At 32.6% G+C, this 14,772-nt stretch overlaps 1 protein-coding gene across 4 annotated transcripts in view; it reads right to left on the bottom strand.

The window, feature by feature from the left end:
- Positions 1-1,067, bottom strand: part of LOC140044030 (PDF receptor-like) — an 82,181-nt gene extending 81,114 nt beyond the window's left edge. For 2 of the 4 annotated variants that reach the window (XM_072088542.1, XM_072088596.1), the window contains exon 1: positions 876-1,062. The gene's annotated coding sequence lies outside the window, so the exon portion shown is untranslated. Of the gene's footprint in view, positions 1-875 lie in introns of all 4 variants that reach the window. The other 2 variants (XM_072088654.1, XM_072088709.1) reach the window with 2 other exon arrangements.
- Between the last annotated feature and the right edge of the window lie 13,705 nt (positions 1,068-14,772).

Here is a 14,772-nt window from a genome sequence, read left to right as displayed (position 1 = left end):
ACATTTGGTGGCCGAAATTTCTGTTGCACTAGACCAATTTACTAATTTTAACTAATGAAATGTTTTCGTCCGGTCAAGATCTCATTTCCACTATAGCCTGATAAGTACACTGTACGCACATTAGTCACGTGGGTTTATCAGCGTTTGGACGGCGCGCAATGTTGTTAAATAACGCATAACAATAGGTCTAATTTACGAGAACTTTTGCCGGACCATGAAAGTATGTGCTAGGCTAGGTTGGCAAGAGCATTGTGCTTAAATACCAAACTAATGGCATTCAGGAAGCAAATGGAACAGGCAATTCATCGGTGTCAATTAAGATACAATCATTAATGGTCTCACGCGGTTCTACGGAAATGAATTGCTTGAATTGGAATGTTATGTCTGGGTAGCTAGGCCTACTCAACCCGACTGACCTCATCCCTCGGTTGAGATCATGTTAGGGCAACGTTATATGATATATATATGAAATATTATTTCAATAATTATTTGGTGGTAAATGAATGTTTTGTCAATATAATAGAGATTTAGATCGATACGTCTCACGGGCCCATGGATTTAAACCATAGTAATGATGACGCTAGCCGATATAGGCCTATTTAGGAATCTGGTTGATACGTATTTTACTTCCCTTTTTCCAGAAAATATAGTTTTAACCTACAACATTCTTAACAGTTACTCTAGAAAGAAATAATTGTCGAGTAAAATAAAAAAGACAAATTAGTTTGATCTACTTAAAAAGATCTGCTGTACATGTCATGTCAGCAGTTGTTGGTCACGACTTACATTAAATAACTATATTCTACTTATTTGTTCGGAGGATTTATTGATGCCTTTGTCTTCTTTATGATTACAAATATATAAGATGTTTTTACCTTATGAGGCTGTGGTTCAAGCATGTGCGGATATCCGATGGTAGATGGTATGTCCTTATCCTTCTCGAAGCTTTTGTTTGTTTGTGTTTCGAGCGCTTTGGAGAGAAGCAAAATGCATGCAGTCAAGTAGGCGATGAAAGTATAGCGCCCCAAAAACAGCGCTCTCTACGGATGCATCTAGCTTCACAAGTTAAACAAGCTTGAAAACCCAAGTGGTGATATCTGTTACGTCGCGTTTAGAATGTGTAAAGTAGTTTTGTGCCTGAAATATTAAATGTCTATGGTGTATCATAATTTTTTTAGATATCTGATCTAGAAAGTGACGTCATTGATTCCCCGCATTCAGTTTAGATTATATGACACACTGTTAGATTGAATCGATACACTTGTTGCCAACTTTATCAAATCATCTCAATTAAATCAATTTGTTATGTTCTGTCAGAAATCGTTTTGAAATTGGATTATCTGTTTTGAAACTGAAGGCAATCACAGGTGAAACGAAAATTGTTTGTCAGACATTCTTATTAACATTTCGCTGACACCCAAATACAAGTGAGCGTGAAGGAGTTCAGTAAGAGTTTAAAAATAACTTTTTACAAACAAACAACAACCACCAAACAAAAAGTGAAAGGTGTGCCTGCATAAGAGCTATCCACACTCGATTTGTAGCATAGTGTCGTTTCCACATATTTTAGTCGTCCTAATTATTGTTTGCCAGACATTTTATTAACATTTCGCTGACATCCAAATACAAGTCAGAAGGAGTTCATAGAGATTTAAAAATAACTTTTTACAAACCAGCATGCAATAACCACGAAACAAAAGAGTGAAGGATTTACCTGTATAAGGGCTATCCACACTCGATTTGTTGTAGGCCTATAATGTCTTTTCCATATTTTGTATTCATCCTAAAATTAAAACATAATTAGTTTAGTTTAGTTTAGTTTAGTTATAATGGGAAAGTTTAGGCTAAGAAGAAGTATAATAAGATAATATGTATTGGCCCATCATAAAATATGTTGGAAATTTTTTTCCATAAATGATTCAAACTTATATTCCAATAATTGTGTTTATATATTTCAGGTTTGAATCGATCAATTTTTTAACACAAATATAATCACAGTTAAGTGATAAAAGTAGCATGATGTCACTTCTCCGTATATGCAGCAGCAATGTTTTCAGTTTTATAATTAGTAAAATGTCATTACAGGGAATAATTATGGCCCTTACTGTCATGTACCCAACATTCGGCGATCCCTTTTTTTTCAACCAGCCTAGCCTAAGCCTAAACCTGGCCTAGGCCAGTTACAGTTGCATAACATCAACCTCTCCTACGGCGATTTGTAAAAGTAGGCCAAATTAAAACCTATTGCCTACTGAACCTCTGTTTGTTAAAATTGATGTGCCCATTATTTCCGTTATAGTTAACTATGACATTTTCACAACCCTCTAAGGTATGTTTTTAACAGCGAAGCAAAAATATAAAAAAATGCGAAATTCATACATAACAAAAGTCAATGAAAATGAAAAGTAATGAAATTAATAGGGACAAAAATTCAAAGGAAGGTGTCCGGAAATATATAAACAAACATATAGGATATCATCTAAGATGCCCGGATATAAATAGGTTGTACCATTTCTTTTCTTCTTTATTTCTTTCTTTAATTATTTATTTCCATTCATCATATAAGGATACATACATAAATAATCATAGTCCACCAAGGCAGCACTTGCCAGTTCTTATACTATGACGTTATCCAAATTCCTTCACTTGCACTGATGAAGGGCTAGTGTTGCCCGAAAGCTCTGCTAACTTTTATAGCTGTTTTACTTTATCGTTTTGATTTAGTTTTTGCTTTTTTTTTGTATCTCCATTGAGATCCAGTCACTGATACCCACATCATTGTCATTTTTTCAGTTATTTGCCTTTGGATTTATATACATAAATAGAAATATCAAAAAGGCACAAGGCAAATAATTAATTTTAAGAAAAGACAAACAATCTTTTTTTTTCAGCAAAACAAAAAAGGTAGTTTTCACTGAGAGTAAAATGCACTAAACTGACAAAATTATACAAACAGCAATTTGAATATAATGATTACAATGATTTAAAACAATTTAAAATGAATAAGCCTACAGAAATACAAAAGGAGCCTGCAATCTTCGGTGGAATATTCTGGAATGCTGTATCAATTTCTCTCTAAAACAACGATCATTTCATTATCAGTATGTTTCTAAAAGGTGGAAATGATTAACCGGTATATATCTATAATACTTGTCAAAGACAAAAAATATCAACTGGGTTAAAACTGTGCGTGTGTCTAAATCGACGTACTGTAACCGCTATAAACGCGTTTAATCATGAACGCACAATAATCGACGTAGCCTACTGTAAACGCTATAAACACGTTTAATCATGAACGCCTAATAATCGACCTACTTTAAACGCTATAAACACGTTTAATCATGAACGCACAATAATTGACGTACTGTAAACGCTATAAACACGTTTAATCATGAACGCACAATAATCGACCTACTGTAATACGCTATAAACACGTTTAATCATGAACGCCTAATAATCGACCTACTGTAAACGCTATAAACACGTTTAATCATGAACGCCTAATAATCGACCTACTGTAAACGCTATAAACACGTTTAATCATGAACGCACAATAATCGACGTACTGTAAACGCTATAAACACGTTTAATCATGAACGCACAATAATCGACCTACTGTAAACGCTATAAACATGTTTAATCATGAACGCCTAATAATCGACCTACTGTAAACGCTATAAACACGTTTAATCATGAACGCACAATAATCGACGTACTGTAAACGCTATAAACACGTTTAATCATGAACGCACAATAATCGACCTACTGTAAACGCTATAAACATGTTTAATCATGAACGCCTAATAATCGACCTACTGTAAACGCTATAAACACGTTTAATCATGAACGCACAATAATCGACCTACTGTAAACGCTATAAGCACGTTTAATCATGAACGCCTAATATCGACCTACTGTAAACGCTATAAACACGTTTAATCATGATCGCACAATAATCGACGTACTGTAAACGCTATAAACACGTTTAATCATGAATGCACAATACCTACTGTAAACGCTATAAACATGTTTAATCATGAACGCACAATAATCGACCTACTATAAACGCTATAAACACGTTTAATCATGATCGCACACTAATCGACGTACTGTAAACGCTATAAACACGTTTAATCATTGTTTAAGATATCAACACTCTGAGACCGGACGATAGCCCCGAACTCTAGCATGCTTAACTAGACATGTTTCTAAGAGACAAATGCTTCACATCTTTATTACCAGTGTCAATGAACGTTGATTAATGTTATAAACCCTTTTTTTCTATCACATATCAATCAGAACATATTTGCATCAACACTGGTCGAGACAATTAGTATCTACGAAACTAGTACATTAACTATTTCAAAGAAATAATACAATAGTAGGGCTTATTCTGAAAACAGTATTTTACCAGCGTCATTGAACCCGCATCACTAAAAACAAGAAAAAAAGTATTATATCCTGTATTTTTAGAGCTTTAGGTTATTAAACCAGGAAAAAGTAATCTTCCCCTGATTAAGTGGATTGCATTATCTTACAGTCAGGATACCCGGGACTCAACGTTCAAATCTTTCTACACTGTTACGTTTTGCGTTAACGCAGAGACCGGGCTATGGTTTTTCATTTTCATTACATATTAGTAATATGTAACATATTGATGTAATGAAGTATGCAAGTATATACCAAAACATCCTAAATAACATTGTCGTTATTTAACGTCACCGTCAAACGGTGTCATCTACTAAACGTTACTGTCGGTATATTCTTTTCACCATGTAGGCCTACTGCCATGCGTTTTTACATTACAGTCGATACAAAATTAACGACACGAAAAGTACGATACGACAACTAAGCCGCCAAGAAAAAAAAATACGTCTGGATGATCTCAAAAAGGGCCTTAGATCTCTTTGAACTAGAAAATACTGAACCCAGTAAAATATATAGATTTACCACGTGTACCTAATTATTGTTTATCTCTATTAATATTTGTGTTATTTGATGAACTACGGTCGTATTATATTGAGACACGTTTGATGATCAAAATTAATTCGTATATTGATCTAACGTATAACGGGTATGAAACGCCAGACGGGCAAAACAAGTCATTGCCCGAAATGAAACATCGGCGTCACATAACTGCTGTAGCATACATAAGCATAATACAGCATTACTCATTATCATAAACAATATCATTAGCCACAATGGCTATCAATATCTGTTTGTAAAATGCAATGGGTTTTTTTTATAAAGATGTATTGTCCCCCAAAAACATAAACAATGAAGATTAATTAAATCCGACTTTGAATATGTCATTTTTTAGTTTTAATCAAGTTAATTACTTCCGTAGAAAAAATAAACACAAAATAATGTATTCACTTTATGAAATGACAAAATAAAGGGTTAAATTCAATCAAAAGCCCATTGGCTGACAGCCAATTTGACTATTTTTTGTTTTAAGTTATAGTTTTTCAGGCAAATTTAAATAATTTTTGTTTTTGATACAATTTTTGGTCAAAGTGAATAGTTAATATTGTGTGAAAAAAAAATGTAAAAAAGATATTATTTTCAGGGGACAATACATCTTTAATAGGCCTATGTTTCAGTTCCATGGTTTCAGGGACCATTCTTATTTTTGTACTCGTACTGCCTTTACGGAAAATCAAAAGTGACAGTGGCTAATTTTAGACACGCGTATAAACGGCTTTATTTTACGATGTCAGCCTAGAGTAGTTTTGTACTGACATTGCTTGTCATGACGCTACTCAGTTCAGAGATGCAACTTTGCGAAGTCAATCAACATTTAATCGCAGGTTTGATGTTTAATGAATTGAGGTGCTTACAAACCATTTGTTTTCTATCAAGGTATTACGATTGCCTCGTAAAACTTTACACTAACAGATCAATACTCTACATAACGAATATCATCATCATTATCATCATCAATGTCGTGTGTCAGATTGTTTTGTTTGTTAATTTATACGAAATTCGGAAATAAACAAGGCCATATACATGGCTGCAGTCGCGTGCTCAAATTTGAGGTGTTTACCAACCATCCGACCGACATAATAGTGTGCTGTAGAGTCGCGTTGCACGCACGCGACTAAACATTGAATTGAATATGCTGATAGGTTTACAACGTTCATCGTTGATCCAATTCAAATACCTAAGACAAACTACTCTGATCCATAATTGCTAGCTAAATGTCCCTTTACGGCACCTGTGACAAAAAACAACACCAACTCATCTTGTATATAAAGGATACTGGGGAAACATTATGTCAACGACCATAGGCCCACTGGAAGACTGCCCACTGCGGAGTTAGTTGACACTATAAATCACAGCCCATTTACATTCCTCTACTGAGGATAAAAAAACATTCTAGGAATTCATGTTTAAAGTGAGTCGTTATGTTTGCCTGGATAGAACGGTTCATCTGGCGATTAGAATAAACACTCTAGAATTTCCATTCTCGTTTTATGAGCCTAGAGGCCGTATTGGCAAATTCAATCTGAAAAGTTTATTCAACGTTATTTGATATATTCATTATTTTACTCCGAGGTGACATTTGCTGTAAAATGTTTAAGTTTTACTCTACAACGTACATTTCAAGTGGACAATCTGTTTATACAAATTGCTTAGATAAAGTGGAAATATTTATTGTTAGTTTATTGAATGTCTACGTTAACTGAATTGGATTTTAAAGGACTGGTACGTGCATTAAAACAATTCCAATTCGATGGCGTCCACACTGCTGCAGACGACGAACAACGTACGTTCGAATGCTTAATAGTGTGAAACAGCCTTAAAACTGTTGATAAGTTACGTTCACATGGAGCAATATTAATAGGATAAGTTTGACGCACAGTATGAACAGCTTTAAGGTTGCGTTTTAATTGCATTTGTTTGGTTGTACAAGTGTAGGCTTATTGCGTTGTTGGTGGCTTTACATTGGGTAGGCCTTACGTGCATCCACCTCGCCCAGTCAAAAAAATGTTTCATTCATTGTTCAGCTAATCAAGTTCTATGTTCAATCCAATTATTCAAATTGTTGAAGACTAATCAATGTAGACGTTTCAGATTTAGGATACGTATGGGGGCGGGTAGTGATCGCGAGTGTAGCAGGGAGAAATGTGTTTTCTCGGCCCATGACGCTTCTTCTGACCAGAACTCAAATTTAGTTAGGCCTAATAATGATCTTTCCAATTGCCTTTAATTAGTAATATAATCCATGGAATGTATCATTTTCCTCAATCTATGTCTGCATTATGTATGGAAATTAGGCCTATATAGTCGAGACGTACGTATGATACAGTACTTTGCATAGAAGTCTTTGATAGAACTTCCTCGGCAATTAACTCTCATTCGCTCTAGAAGTCTATAAAACAAAACTTATCATTATAACCATTTATATTGCTATCTTTATTGATAAACATTGAATTACATTCTATTTTGTTTTATTATGTCGCCCGTAGGCCTCCTATAATCGTTTTCGCATTTGCGCCTCATAAATCACTCATTTTATCCCCGATACGAATTAATGACAGTTCATGCATGCACGTAAGATACTATTTCGTGTTATTACTCGTAGAGACGGCACGTTGATATTGATTACCTTACATTTTATATTGACTTAGCAGTGATGTGGAGGATGCGCATTGAAATACAAACATTTTAGGTATGGACATACCGATACGTGATAGTTAGTTATGCTATGGAACGTCAAATTCGACAAAGAATTGTATTTTTGCTATAAATTTTGAATAAAAATAATAAAATAATAAATAATAAATAACAACAATATTTATATCATTTGATTTTGTATGTATTGTATTTATGTGTAAAACACAAGTAATATTCTATACAAATTAAATGCAAGCACTCAAATAAAGGCGTAGGTAGGCATCATTATAAAATAACTAAATATATTCTTCTTATTTGATTAAACGATTGTGGAGCGGGTTAGTAATATCTGTTCATTACAGGTACTGGATTGTGGGTCGTCTGGCGTGCAATAGTACTTTTCGCGTTTGGAAAATATTTGTTTTAATACCATTACTGTGGAAAGGCCTATACCTTTTGTGTAAAACACAAGTAATATTCTATACAAATTAAATTCAAGCACTCAAATAAAGGCGTAGGTAGGCATCATTATAAAATAACTAAATATATTCTTCTTATTTGATTAAACGATTGTGGAGCGGGTTAGTAATATCTGTTCATTACAGGTACTGGATTATGGGTCGTCTGGCGTCCAATAGTACTTTTCGCGTTTGGAAAATATTTGTTTTAATACCATTACTGTGGAAAGGCCTATACCTTTTGTGTAAAACACAAGTAATATTCTATACAAATTAAATGCAAGCACTCAAATAAAGGCGTAGCTAGGCATCATTATAAAATAACTAAATATATTCTTCTTATTTGATTAAACGATTGTGGAGCGGGTTAGTAATATCTGTTCATTACAGGTACTGGATTGTGGGTCGTCTAGCGTGCAATAGTACTTTTCGCGTTTGGAAAATATTTGTTTTAATACCATTACTGTGGAAAGGCCTATACCTTTTATTTAATCTGATTCAAATGACAGGAATCTATTTAGATGTTACATAAAACACATATGTATGTTTATATTCGTGGAATGCTAAAAATAATGTCATTCGGTGAATGATGAAAGATTATATTTCAAACATTCCACTCATAAACGTCATTCATTATTTGTATACTATTTAACGATCGTGTGATGATAGTACCTGTTTTCATTTATTTTTTTGGTACGAAAAACAAATTCCACGTTAAAACAGTCTAGGCCAGGTTTTATTTCTAACCTCATGGAATATTTGTACCATAACTCTCTCGTAAATATTCGTTATTAAAATAAGAGGGCAGTATACATGAAAATAAAGTCACGAAACCATTTATATTCACTATAATTATGTTTTCTTTACATCTGACTTTAGGCCTAATAATTCTTTAAAAGAAGTCATCTGTTATTTTAATAGCTATAGAAATAAATATGAAATATGATTCCACTTTATGTATTTAAAGCAAAATTATTTACGTTTAACGGAATGAAACTATAGTTACAATGACGTCACGACGAGAAATGCCATAGAAATGCCATGAATCTCTTAAAATAAAGTTTATTGCAGCATGTTGCCTTACAGTATTACGTTTATGAATCTTTTTGGTGCCACAGACGTTGTCAAAATAAACATTTATCGGCCTAAAGTAAAATTAAGTCAAATTCTAGTCTAACTACTACGATTTTGTTTTCTAATGATTCACAATTTAAAAGGCTACTCATTACGCAGCGTATACCAGGAATATTAGGCATACAAATCGGGATATATGAATAAAATTATCATGTTAAGATATATAATAAATATATGTCAGCGCCCTCTACTAAACATTAAAAAACTTGGCAAGGAGGTCCGTTTTATTCATTATTAATTGCTCTCTGCAATTTTTTGAACAGATTCATTTTAGGCCGCAGATAATTTTATAAAAACAAAATTGTACTTTATATTGAGTTATCCATGTTGGTAATAATTGTGAAAGTGTTTTATTTTTAACAAAAAAACAAGATTAAAACTTGTCATTTATAATAATTTGAAGACGCCTTTTATTATTATTTTATTTTTAATTTGTATTTGGAACTTGACCAAACAGGATTTTAATTTAAATTAATAATTATCTGGTCAAGATCTGGACACAGGCCAATGAACGTGCTGATCATTACTAGGCCTACTCTTAACAAAACTAAGGAAATTGTTGACACTAATCAATAGCTCATTAGTGCGGTAACATGACGTAAACTTTAAAAGCAAAAGGTAAATTAATCAAGGCTACATTTAAAACGATTTAGTAAACAGAATGTATTTGTATAAATTAGTAAGTGACAGTGAAAACCGTTCATTGTATCATTATAATTGCGATGAAAAATGTCAAATGGCAGCCATTTTGATTTTATGCAAATTAGGTCACTTATACTGGGGCAGATCAGGGTGGATTTTGAACATATTTTAACAATAAAACAATTTTTTTTACAATTTGTTTGACTCAAAGGCTATTTTTGAGCTATTTCCACCAGTCTACTAGAGATATTATGTCGCTGTATGTTGTATCTTATTCTCTTCTATCAACGAACGTTTTATCTTCAATAAATTATGCCTAATTTTCCGATGAGGTAGTAGATGGACAATGCAACGATATGCCTAACCGTCTTCCCTGGCTGTCTTAGATGTTCCGCGATAGGTAGATTCATGTTAACATGTTAGTACAATTACATTATAATTGTTCCATATTTTGTCTCTTAGTATAAGAAAATGAAGTATTTTGGATCCTAAATTTTTCGATTTCGTGGCGCTTTAACTCAAGCGGTCATACCTCCGGTTTCGATTCGCCGAAGTCACTTCCGAGACTGCGCCATCTTGCGGCAGTTTTTAACATTCAAAATAGAGTTGTATTGATGGTATGGAATATGAAATTATCACCAGTACTATATTGTGAACTTTACAAAGTTTTACTAAAATATTTCGATAAATATTTCAAGGCCTCACTGAATAAAATATTATTGATTAACTAACTATGTTTCAGACCTTAATATTTCCTAATTTCCTAACTTAATTAGAAGTACGTGGGTCGGTTCTGTTTTATTATTATTATGTACATTATTTGTTAGTGTCGTTTATTGTTTGGTTGGTGGAATAATGTATCCCCCACCTCCTTCCGTCTGTATTGGAAATGACAATAGCCGAGGTGAAATTTCAGTTCATTCCCGTCAATATTTTTTGTTTTTAAGAAGTGTTTACATCTTTGAGTTAATGTTTTTATTTGAATTCTGTTAAATCTGTTATTTTACGTAGACATGGTACTGAGTTGAGTCTAGTACATTAATATTTCATTAACCACTAATCGTTTCCTAGGTTTGTTTTCATTGTTGTGCTAACATCGACTTGAAAACACTTGAATCGTAATGCTGGGGTATTTAGTGGTTTATGTTATGACATTGTTACCACGCGACATGTTTGGCTGTCGGATTGGATTGATTACTAAAACAGGTCATCAGAATGACATATTATATCAAGTTTAAATTTAATAACATTGGGTAATAAACAAAACTAGATAATTTGATGAATACGTTTCAATGAAGAAAAGATATGAATTAGTATAGGCCTAAGGTGTGTGAATGTATAGATGTGTATGTTATATTGGTATATGTTTTCTACATTCCCATACTGTAAATAGTTTGGTTATGATTTGTAGCATGGTACAAACCGAATACTGTAAATATGTAATTATGATGAATTAGATTAGATGCATAAATGTAAAAAACATAATGAATGAAACAATTTTAATGACGATGAAATAAAAGTGGGAAAACTACAAAAGAAAAAGAACATTAGCTACAGTTTTGGGGGAATTTTGGGTATAAGTGAATTATGTTGCTGATTTATATTTTACACGATCGTGTTGATTCGCACAAATTTACGATTTGCTTTGTACGATTCAATATCATTAATTAACTACCCTGTCTAAATCGAATGATTAAACTTATAAGTAAATAATACGTTGAAAGATACATTTTAAAAACACTAAAAGGTGTATTGTTTGTTATAGGTCTAACCTAGATAGGGAAGAGTGAAATTCACACCTCTTACTTGTCTAGAGCTCTGTCTGCACTACCAAACATTATGTGACAACAAAATGTTATGAGCCCATATATGGATAGGTGATGTCATATCAATGACATATTTAAGCATATCACATAGCATATTTGGGCTCATCACACTTTTTTTGTCAAACTAATTTGATAGTGTAGACAGAGCTTAACACATTTTTTTGCTGTAAATATTACATCAAGCATTTTTTATACCAACCATCTCCTCTCTAAGGAGGCATAACAATGAACCAATGTTTGATCTGGTTAAACACATTATGTATGTCAAATGTTATTATATGTATTGCACGTTCGATGTAAACTTTCATAATAAATATATTATTATTGCGATTCAATTTCATAATCCACTCGTGTTGACTGATCATGGCAGCCTCGTCAACCAACACTTTTATTTTGTCTCATTTTACCTACTCAAATGTCGCGCTTTGGTCGCGGTGACGTCATAGATATATTATTACGCCAATTCACGTCAAGCTATGTAAGTGGTCACGTGGTTATCTAGCCGCATTACTCTTACCACCAGGTACGACTGGTGAAGATCTTCCCACGAGTGATCAAAGCAGTCTAGCCGATAACTCCCGTGAGAGATGTGGCCAATTATAGAAAAATAACAATGTTGTATGACAGCAATGTAATAAGACGTGACATGAAGGACTAATTGATTTGACAGTGTGGTATACGTTTCAGAAAAAGACATTTTCTTGGTGTTTTCATAGCCTAAATAGTGCCTGTGAAGATACTGTTCATTCAAGTGTCAAAAGCTAAAAACAATAACTGCGCAGTAAAAATTAATGGTACTGATAGTTATTAATAATGTGTATTGTTATTATTGTCATAAACTATTACTTCCCAGTGGAATCGACAGTGAAACCACGTAACGTAACGTAATTTTACGTTGACGAATTTTTACGCGTACGAAAAACGTTTATCTCATTATCTTAATGTGCCTGACTATCTGACATAAGGTCACATAAAAGTTAAACTATATAAAAAATATGGCCAAAACGAAAGTCATGAAATCGGTTGAAATGTCTGTTGATGATATTATTAAAACATGGTTTTAATATCATAATCCTGAGTAATCATTTAGCAAGTACGTTGACATAATTGTATAGATTTTATGACGACCTGCACTACTTTTTTTGCAATTAGTCCACTAAATTATTTTGTAATTGCTACACTTCTTTTATATGATGTAAGATATTATAAATAAATGTATGTGAAAAATAAAAAATAATATTTTTTTTTTCAAATCACCCTTTTTCCGGTAACCTTCTTATGTATATTTTTTCAATTAAATAAAAAAAAACAATAATAATAATAATAATATTAATGGATTGTCTTCTGTCCCATTACCTCTCTAAAATTGAGAAGACAAATTATTGATCTACTATTTTTGTACAAGTGTTTAAATTCTATGTTTACCTGTAATCTCATTTCTAATTTTTATCTTAATGTCCCTGTCTATAATCTCCGTCCCAAAGTAATTATAAATGTACAATTCTCACGTCTTAATGTTAAAATTAAGTTTAAATGTCTGATACATAAGTTAGATAATTAAACATTTTTATTAATGTTTAAATATGATTCTAATCGTTACTGATGTTAAATAGTTCTTATATATATGTATATTTCATCTTGTTATTGGTGTTTACACTGTTGGATGTACAATAAATAAAAAATAATAATAATAATTTGACGATTATATTAGTTTACTCAGGAAAGAGTCTTTTCCCTTGTTCACAATACGGTATTTCGTCATTTTCAGACTATTTTCTATATTATGAAAGAGCAAAACAAAATTATAGTAAAAATATATCACGTCGCGGTTTCTAAAAGTATAATTGAAATGAAGTGTGTTCCCTAATTGAATTGAATTGGTGATCAGTGGCTGTGATGTACTAATACACCGGGGTAACCCCCTACACGTCTCGAAAGATGTACTAGGTTCTTTAAAGTGCACACGAGCTAGATGTGTACACTGGACCTACGGTTTATAGTCCTTATCCGAGAAGACTCGTTCTACCACCAGAACCATGGAGTGAGTGAGCCTCGAACCCCTGCCGATGTTATGGCTACGTAATTACGGTTCCACTGTCTTAACTGCTTGGCCACTCACTCACTTAATACAGAGCAAAGTATTGCCTTTGCTAAATTCATTTTGATTCCTTGCTCAAAGTTGTTCCCACTTTTTCGTTCATTTTAGATAATGTAGGCATGTGTATTCCTAATTTTAACACAGTTTGTCGCAAAAACATAACTTTTCTATACTCGGTCCAGCCAATAATTTAATTTGTAATTATCTTAAATATTTGCAAATTTTTTTGTAATAATAAAGTCCATAAAGTATAAAATATTGAACGAAATATATTATATTACTTATTATGAACTCTCTAAGCGGGCAAAAACAGGCAATTCTATTTCAAAATCAAAAAGTGACCTATAATAGTAAAATATATAGTCATTGGTGAGAAAATAGGTCAGTACACTAATACGATGTGAGTAACCATCCCAATTATTTGACCTAATTAAAAAAACCTTTCGCTTTTTTCTTGAAAAAAAAAATAGAAAAGCGTCTGTTTCTCAATTAATTTAAGTAACTATTAAAGATGGCTCGATTAAATATACACTAGGCTTAATTTTACTTAAAAGTTAAAGATTTGTTTTTAACCATTTCTAACTAAGCCAGTTTTTTTTTTCGAAATATAGTTTCAAACTATTTATGCGCTATTCCAGTTAAATATATGACAACTTTAAATACAAGAAGATTACTACATCAGAAAGAATAGGAATGTAAAAGATAATGAAATAATTATATGAAAAGTTTCAATAAAACAAACTCATTTAAAATTATGTATAGTAATTATCTGCTGCAATTCCTGATGGTTATGTCCTGTATCTGAAAATCTAAACATTGACCAGACATTTTGAACACGTAATAGTGGTACCATAGAACTAATTAACATAGCTCATACCTAACATTGAAATGATACTTATCTATATGGGACCGTATAATCAATTCCAATTACAAAATGCTTTCTGACGATGTAAATGTGTGTTTCAAACATTGGGGTAACTTATGTCCCTTTCAC

This window comes from Antedon mediterranea, chromosome 1 (genome assembly GCF_964355755.1).
Source record: "Antedon mediterranea chromosome 1, ecAntMedi1.1, whole genome shotgun sequence".
NCBI lineage: Eukaryota > Metazoa > Echinodermata > Crinoidea > Comatulida > Antedonidae > Antedon > Antedon mediterranea.
Note: the sequence above shows the minus strand (reverse complement) of the source record. Positions and strands in the feature narration are given on the sequence as shown.